The sequence below is a fragment of the Rhinatrema bivittatum genome, chromosome 12, assembly GCF_901001135.1.
Source record: "Rhinatrema bivittatum chromosome 12, aRhiBiv1.1, whole genome shotgun sequence".
Classification (NCBI taxonomy): domain Eukaryota; kingdom Metazoa; phylum Chordata; class Amphibia; order Gymnophiona; family Rhinatrematidae; genus Rhinatrema; species Rhinatrema bivittatum.
This window is the reverse complement of record NC_042626.1, coordinates 74,505,778-74,515,190: the sequence shown is the minus strand read 5'-3', so window position 1 is coordinate 74,515,190 and position 9,413 is coordinate 74,505,778. Positions and strand designations below refer to the sequence as shown.

Below are 9,413 nucleotides of genomic sequence, written 5' to 3'. Positions count from 1 at the left end.
ATTTCAACACTTCAATATCCCATCACTTAAGGATCCCTTCCTAGATGATACTTATATACTGATGAACCCATCAACTGGATATTTCTTGTGAATGTCGTCATTTCAAAGCTGGTATGGCCCATCAATCTCAGGGAATAACGCCCAAGAGAATAACACCCTACAAGGGGCCCTTGTTTCACCATCACAGCTTCATCAGGGGACTAGCAATCTCTAACAACGACTACGTCCTTAAATCTTATGGAAACCCAGGCTCCCGCTTATATGCACAAGGCTGCTTCATTCCAGTTAATATAGTTGCCAACTCAGATGTACTTCAAGCCTCTATAATCGATAGCATTCAGCAGAAATAACCGACTTCCTTTCCATGATGTTTATTAATGAAATGCCATTTTCCATTTTTATACAAGTATTTAATGTATTACTTACCTTAAGTTTTTATTCACACATCCCAGACGATCCTGGCTAAAATATAGGAATCAGAGATTAGGAGTGAATGGTCATTTCTTTCAATGGAGAAAGGTCAAGCGTGGAATGCCCTGGGGATTTTTATTTATTTATTTATAATTTTTATATACCGACATTCTTGTATAATATACAAATCATACTGGTTTACATTAAAACAGAAGATGCAGGCAAAATGTTTCCTTTGTCTAAAACATTGAACATTTATAACAAGGAAATTGTTAACAAGGGATAAAAACTAAGAAAAACATGGAGAAAGATAAAACAAAAGAGGAAGAAACATAGAAGTTTAAAAATGAAAAGGAGGCACAATGGGTTGCACAAAGGGGTGCACAAAGGGGAGTGCCCCTTTGTCGCGCGACACCCGGTGGAATGGCGCAGTTTACCGGCTCGACGCTAGGCGGGATGACGTCAGAGGGGGGCGGGTCTCTTGCTCACTGTTTTCCTCTCAGCATTCTCTTTTCAGATTTCAAAGCGGATTTTTCTTTTTTTTTTTTGTCTTTTCTCTTCAGTGATTGATTGTAAACATGCCCGGTGCTGGTGAAGTGAGTGAGGTGATCAAATCTGCAAATGACACAAAATTCAAAGTAGTTTCATCACAAGCCAATTGTGAGGAATTGCAGGAGGACCTTGTGAGACTGGGGATTTGACAGATGAAATTTAATGTGGATAAGTGATGCATATAGGGAAGAATAATCCAAACTATAGATACGCAATGTTGAGTTTCATATTGGGCATCATCACCCAGGATAGTGTGCAGCGGCAGTCAAAAAGCAAATAGAATCTTTGGCATTTTCAGGTAAGGAATGAAAAATAAAACAGAAGATATAATGCCTCTGTATAACTCTTGTTAGGAGTCATGAGTTAGTGGGCCCTTGGCCCAAGGTGAGGTTGGTACCGCCCACGGGGAGGATCCCCACTGGGCCTCCCCGTTGGGAAGCGAGGTCTGTAGCAGCAGATGACACAGCCCAGGGAGTATAGACAGAACAGGAGACTGGGGTATGGGTACGAATGCCAGAGTAGGAACTCCCAGTGGAGAAGTGCTGGCAGGCCCCGAGGAACGGGGAATGCAAGGCAAGGTATGGAGGAGTGCCGAAGGAACAACCCCAAGGGGTGAGTCGGCATGGGAGGAATGATGTAGGCTTACCCGAGAAGCGGGGAAGCCCCAGGGGTCTCTAGCAATGCACGGAGCACTACTCCGAGGAGCGGGGGAAGTGCGAGCACAGTCTCTGATGTTGAAGCAGAACGCCACTCCTAGGAGCACGGAGCGTGGCGCAGTCACTAAAGTACACAGGTGCTGCTCCAAGAAGCGGAGAAGCACAGCACAGGCACAGAAGTACACATAATGCTAACTTGAGAAGTGGGGAAGCACGGCACAGTCACTGAAGAAAGAGGCAATAGCCCACAGAGCAGGGTACACCTACGCTGAGGGGTAGATTTTAAAAGGGATACACGCGTACCCCCCGAAAACCTACCCCAAACCCCCCCTGCGCGCCGAGCCTATTTTGCATAGGTTCGGCGGCGCGCGCAAGTCCCGGGGCTTGCATGGAGGGGCATGTCGGGGGCGTGCCAGGAGTGACGTGGCGTTTCGGGGGCATGTCACGAGTGATGCAGCATTTCGGGGGTGGCACCGCGGGCGTGGTTTCGGCCCGAGGGCATTCCGGGGGGGGGGGGGGGTGGCCGCGGCCTCCGGACCAGCCCCTGGACTGGAACATGGAGTGTGGCAGCCGGCCCGGTGCGCGCAAAGTTACGCCTGCTTCTCCCTGCTTCTCCCCTTGAAATAGAAAACATTCTAAAAAAGATGAAACCCTCTTATCATCCATCTGATCCCATCCCTTCAAAACTACTGATCAACATCCCTAATACAATTGCTAAACCTATCGCTGAAATTATCAATTGCTCCCTTTCACAAGGTTCAGTTCCAGACTCTCTTAAACTCGCTTCCATTAAACCACTACTAAAGAAACCCAACCTGAATCCAACCGACCCAGCAAACTTTCGACCCATCGCCAACCTACCTTTTATCGCCAAACTCATGAAGAAAATTGTCAACAAGCAACTTGCTGAATACCTGGAAGATCACAAAATCCTCGTCCCAGCTCAGTTCGGATTCCATAAATCGCTGAATACAGAATCTCTTCTAATCTCCCTTACGGATCACATACTTTTGGGGCTCGATAAAAAAACAACTTTTCTTCTCGCGCTGCTCGATATCTCAGCGGCGTTCGACACAGTGAACCACTCTATCCTCATCAACCGTCTTTCAGACATTGGCATCTCAGGAACTGTCCTCAACTGGTTTAAATCCTTCCTCTGTAACAGGAATTTCAAGGTCAGAATAAGTAACAAGGAATCTCACCCCGTCAGATCATCACGGGGAGCCCCACAAGGATCCTCACTTTCCCCCACACTTTTCAACATTTATCTCCTCCCCCTCTGCCAACTTCTCTCAAATTTAAAGGTAACACACTTCAGACGACGTCCAGATCCTCATCCCAGTTAATGAATCTCTCTCAAAAACCCTCGACTTCTGGAACAGTTGTCTGCAGTCCATCAACCTCCTATTCGCCAGCCTTAATTTAGTTTTTAATACCTCAAAAACCGAACTCTTGATCATCTCTCAGGACAACAATAATCTGACCTTCCGCAACCCCCTCGCCCCTCATCCAACCAACATCACCCAGGTGAGAGACCTTGGCGTCATTATCGACAACTGCCTGAACCTAAAATCATGTATCAACAATACAACAAAGGAATGCTTTTACAAACTTCAAATCCTAAAAAAGCTTAAACCCCTCCTGCACGCACACGATTTCCGCTCGGTACTCCAAGCCATCATATTTTCAAAAATAGACTACTGCAATTCCCTTCTACTCAGCCTTCCTGCATCAACCACCAGACCCTTACAAATGCTACAGAACTCCACCGCAAGGATCCTAATACTAACAGAGGAGAGCATGTGTCCCCCGTTCTTAAAAGTTTACACTGGCTACCGTTTAAATTCAGAATCACAAAGTTCTTATGCTGATTCACAAGACCATTCACCTGCAATCCTCTCTTGATTTAAAGTTCCCTCTTCAACATCACACTTCTGCCAGACCAATAAGATAGGCATACAAAGGTTCACTCTACACTCCCCCAGCCAAGTCCTCTCTTAGAAAACGTGCTCTCTCCACCGCTGGTCCTGCTCAGTGGAACGCTCTACCACCTGATCTTCGCCAAGAATCCTGCCAACGGACCTTCAGGAAAAAACTCAAAACATGGCTCTTCGGTTAAGCGTTTCCCTGAAGATCCTAAGCTCGCTCTCTGACTTTATGCCTCATAACACTCACTAATTTAATTTAAAGGCTCATTAACCAATCTTTCTGCTGTACATATGGTTGCTTGCTTTCTTTCCGCTCACCCACCCCATGTTATTCTTCGTGATTCGCTTTATACGTTCACCCTGTTTTATCCTGTTCAAATCACCCTGTTTCGATGTATTTTCCAATCTTGAGTTATATGTAAACCGATGTGATATGTTTTAATGAACGTCGGTATATAAAAGCTTATAAATAAAAATAAAGTAAAAGCCAGCCGTCGACCGGCCCTGGAACCACCTCGATCCGTTAGCCCCAGATCAAGGGTACCATCAGCGGCTTCTCTGCCAAAGGATGAACCGATGCAAATAAACTGCGATCGTCTTACTCCCGAGGAACGCCTTTGAAGATGGAAGTCCGGTCTCTGCCTTTACTGTGGGGGTCCTGGTCACCTTATCCAGACTTGTTCGGTGCATTCTGGAAACTCCAGAGACTAAGCTTGGCGGGGGTCCCAAGCTTGGGCACTACAGTTAGCGACCCTCAACTTCCACTGCCTGTCTCCCTCCTCAGGGAGGCACACTCCTTCTCCACTACCACCCTCGTGGATACTGGGGCTGGTGGGAATTTCATTCTCGAGGAACTAGTTACACTACTCCAAATTCCTACACAACCCCTTAAGGTGCCTTTGTGAATTGCCTCCATCCATGGAGAACCTTTACCTGATCGCATCAACCAATGCACCCCGTAGGGACTCTCCACGAAGAAGAGATAACCCTCCTGATCCTCAAGCAGTCAGTAAACCCCATTGCCCTTGGTCTACCATGGCTACAATTGCACTCCCATTTCGATTGGGAGTCGCTCCAGCTTACCCAGTGGGGCCCCCCATGCCAAACTCATTGTCTATGGCAGGTGTCCCCGTCCGTTCCAGTGCTAACATCCATGCCCCCTTCCTGGGCTACCTACACCCTACACTGACTATCAAGACGTCTTCTCCAAACAACAAGCTGACATCTTAGCTCCACTCCGGAAGTTCAACTTCCCGATTGAACCTTTAGCCGGCAGTACACCTCCCAAGGGCAGAACTTACCCGCTCTCACTTCCAGAGACCCAGGCCATGTCCACCTATATTAAGGAAAACCTAGCCAAAGGTTTCATTAGACCCTCTACATCTCCGGCAGGCGCCGGGTTCTTTTTTGTGAAAAAGAAGGGTGGTACCTTAAGGCCGTGTATTGACTACCGAGGCCTGAATGCCGTCACCCGCAAAGACTGGTACCCACTGCTGCTCATCAGCGAGCTGTTCGATTGGCTACAGGGGGCTCGAATCTTTACCAAGTTGGACCTACGTGGGGCCTATAATTTAGTCCGCATTCAACCCATGGATATATGGAAAACCACGTTTAATACATGGTATGGACACTACGAGTATGTAGTAATGCCCTTTGGGCTATGCAACGCCCCTGCCATCTTCCAAAGAATGATGAATGAGATCTTCTGAGACCTCCTATACTCCTTCGTTGTAGTCTATTTGGATGAAATCTTGATCTTTTCCAAAGATCTTTAATCCCATCGTTCTCATGTCCTGACCATTCATCAGCGACTCAGGGACCACCATCTCTACGCCAAACTTGAAAAATACCTTTTTGAACAGTCTAGTCTCCCATTCCTGGGTTACATCATTTCCAGCCAAGGATTCACTATGGACCCGGACAAGCTCCAAGGTATTTGTGACTGGCCTCAGACAGTTGGTCTACGGGCCCTACAAAGGTTCTTAGGATTCATGAACTATTACTGTCACTATATCGCAGACTACTCCATACTGGCAGCTCCACTCACCGCCATGACTAAGAAGGGATGTGACCTCCTCCAACCCCCCTTCTCCTAACCTCCCCCTTACAGCCCCCCCCCCCCCCCCAATATGTACCAAGGCAGAAAAACAAGTTAACCTAAAGGCTTAAAAAGAGGAACTAAATTGGATATATAAACCCCTGTATTTTAATAGCAAGCTTATGCCTCATTACTGACACCTGCTGGTGTTGGTTTTGTGTGCATCCATTTGCAAATGTTACAATAAAGACTTCGTTTCGCTGAATCTTATTCGTTCACTGTTTTATCTTTCCCGCAAGGGAAAAGTGTGTTGTTTTACTTCCCACAGATGGGGGCTCGTCCGGGATTAATCTCTTCAGGATACTGGACTCCGGTGTCTGGACAAGGGAAGATGCGTCCTGTTGAGTTCAACAGTCCCTGGGTTCACCACCGGAGGTCAGTGTCCAGACTGAGTGACCCGAGACCAGTGAACTCAGCGAAACAGTCTAAGGCAGCAATAAGGAACTTTCTCTGATCAATCTGTATCACGGTAAGGCTATTTTGGCTATTAAGGGTTTACCTGTGGTGGGTGGATTTGTGGAATCTGGAAGGTGTGTATGATGAATGAGATGCGTCCTTAATTGAGACAAGAAGTGAGTGCAGAGCCCCTATTCGCATTTCTGTTGGACCGCGAGGGCCGCAGTCGGAGACGGGCAAAGCGTATGGACATTTGAGTGACTGTGACAAATTCCAGAAGAGATTCCAATGGGGAATAAGGTACCTAGACAGATGCGGGGAAAAATACAATCCCGGTTCTATCCCTTGCGATAGCCCCTTGGGGAAAATGTTAGAAATGTGGGAAAATAGGTCCTACACTAAAGGGAAAGATAAGAAAAAGATGATAAAATATTGCTGCTTTGGATGGTCTAAGCAGTGTATAATGCCACCAGCCATTTACTGACCTAGGTATGGGGCAGACGTACAAATAGCAGATGTACCCACACCAGCGATAGAACCAGCACAAATAGTTGTGCCAGGACCAGTACAGGGAGAAGACAGATCAATGTTGAAAGGGTCAGGATGACCCTGACCATAATCGTGATATATGGGACAAGGTAGAAGAAGCGGCAAGTGAGGAAGAAAGAGAGAAAGAAGAAGAAGCAGACCGGGAATGGAAGAGAGAGAGAGAGAGAATCTCCCCCCCCCCCCCCCCCCCGTATTAAAAAGAGAAGTACAGCTGTTAAAGAAGGACACAGAACAATATCCTTTTCTTAAAACCCCAAATCTAGGATCTACAAGGAAGGTTAGAAAACTGAAGAAAAATGAGGTGCACATGTGTCCCCTTAGGGAAGTACCGGTAGGAGGAGGAAATATAGGGTAAGCTAGTAGCCCCCTTACTAGTGCAGAAGTTAGAAGTTTCCAGAAGGAAATTAAATCCTTACTAGAGGACTCGACAGGACTGGCAGATCAGTTTTTAGGTCCTAATATTTATACGTGTAGGGGGGGAGGAACTAAAGTCAATTATGGGTATCCTGTTCAAGGCAGAAGAGAGAGCAATGATTAGGGCAGCTAGAATGAAAGTCTGGGAAAAAGAACAGCAGGGACAGCAAGATGTCCCTGCTGAACAAAAATACCTCATCCTGGACCCAGGGTGGGATAATAATACAGCAGCAGGAAGAGGCAGAATATGCCACATGTTGGACAGGCAGCAGGGAAATTATGTTGCCCATTATCAGAACCTAAGACAGTTCCCAAAAATGACCTTCCCTGGGAAATAGAGAAAAGGAAATGGGACTCCCCTGGATCACTTTCCACAGTTAGATCCAGTGCATGCACTCCCTATTGCCCTTTCCCCTCCCCTGGCGTATGAAAGTGAAGGTGTCAGGGAATCAGAAACACACCCAATAGTTAAGAGGATTCATGGGGAGATTGATGGTGATACCAGAATAGATTGGGGTGCAGTAGAAGAAGCTGCAGCCAGGGCACAAAGAGAACAGGAAAGGCAAAAAAAAAAAAAAAAAAAAAAAAGGAACAAAGGTACTGGCAGGGTGCCTCGGGACTAGATAAAGAATTCAAGCAGTTACCTGATATAGAGCAGTATCCGTTCCCAGATGCTCCAGAATCTGGGGCTAGGAGAAAAGATAAAAGATCAGAATGACCAGAGAACTCAGACCCCTGTATCCCCTGAGGGAGGTTTCCATAGAAGAGTTATTGAAAGAAGCACAGCAAGTGTTTATAAGGAGGGAGGAAGAGAAACAGGGACAGCACAAAAAAAAAAAAAAAGAAAAAACACCCTACTTGCCCGCAAGAAAACAAATAGAAAAGGCTCCCTTGGGAGAAGGGAGTACTAGAGGAACAGGGCCAACAGGGATGGGATCCTGAGGCCAGGAAGAAAGAAGCTTCAGTCCAAGAGGTTGCTACTCCCGGCAAGGAAACTTCAATAAAAGTCCAGGGGCTCGCTACCCCTGGCATAAGGGGGTTGAGAGGGATAGGATCCCCTCGCCCCAGGAAGCCCGAGAAGGATGGGATCCTAAGGTTTAAGGTTTATTTATAGAATAAAATACAAATCGGGCAGGGTGTTTTCATTGCAGGCAGGTAGGGCACTTTAAGAAGGGAGTGCCCCCAAACACTGAGAGAAGAAAGAGTCTTCTCGATGATGGAGGATGAAAGTGAATAGGGAGGTCAGGGGCTACTTACGTTTAGGTCCTGCCGAGAACCCTTTGTAAAATTGGAGGTAGGACCAGAAAAAGAAGAGATAACCTTTTTAGTAGGCACAGGAGCTGCTAGATCCTCAGTAGTAAGCTTACCAGCAGGGGTCAGGATAACGCCCAAGAAACTGATAGTTTCTGGGGTAAAGGGAGAACAATTTTCAGTCACAGTGCCGAAGGAAACAAATATAGAAAACCAAGGAAATAGAGTGAAAGGAAAACTTCTCTATATTCCAGAAGCAGGATGCAGCCTGCTAGGCAGAGATTTGTTAACACAATTAGGAGTACATATTCAAGTGGAGGGAGACCAGCTGGTCGTCCACATGAATCCACTTACACCCGAAGATGAGGCTGACATAGAACCAGAGGTCTGGGTGCGAGACAGCAACAGGGGAGGGTTAAATATAGCACCCTTGCAGATCAAGTTGAAAGAAAGGAAGGAGGTTGTGTGCAGGCAGTACCCGCAACAGCTCTGTTAGTAGAAGAGAAAGGGAAAAACTTACATTTGGGGGAGCACTGATAGTGAGCACTCCACATTCAGTCAGGTCCATTCTAACGCAGCGAGCTCATAGGTGGCTCACAGATTCCAGAATATTGAAGTATGAAGCTATCTTAAGGGAAAGGGATGATCTGGTGCTAACTACAGATACATGCATAGACCCGGCAGTGTTCCTCTTTTAAGAGGAAGGAAGGGAAACAGATGTAACCCATGATTGTCTGGACATAATTGAGTACCAGACTAAAGTAAGGACGGACCTGTCTGATAAGACCTTACACACAGGAAGGAGGCTGTTTGTGGACGGCTCATCTAGATGCATTCAGGGAAAGAGACATAACAGGTATGCCATGATTGACGGGGGAAACCCTAGAAACAGTAGAATCGGGGAGACTGCCTAATACGTGGTCAGCTCAATCTTGTGAGTTGTATGCTTTGGACCGAGTATTGCAACTGATGGAAAAAGGGGAGGGAACAATATATTCAGACTTGCAATATGCTTTCGGTGTGGCACACACCTTTGAAAAATTTGGAAAGAAAGAGAGCTTATTAACAGCCAAGGTAAAGAACTGGTACATGAAGAGCTAGTCATTCAAGTGCTGGAGCGTTTGATGCTTCTGCAGGAGGTGGCAATTGTTCATGTAC

At 46.6% G+C, this 9,413-nt stretch overlaps 1 long non-coding RNA gene across 1 annotated transcript; it reads right to left on the bottom strand.

Annotated features, from left to right (window-relative positions):
- Nucleotides 1-910: 910 nt before the first annotated feature.
- LOC115073863 lies at nucleotides 911-8,918 on the bottom strand. Its single transcript, XR_003852144.1, has 2 exons — nucleotides 8,776-8,918; nucleotides 911-1,026 (listed from the first exon to the last, which is right to left on the bottom strand). It is a non-coding gene; the product is annotated as an uncharacterized LOC115073863 (long non-coding RNA).
- Between the last annotated feature and the right edge of the window lie 495 nt (nucleotides 8,919-9,413).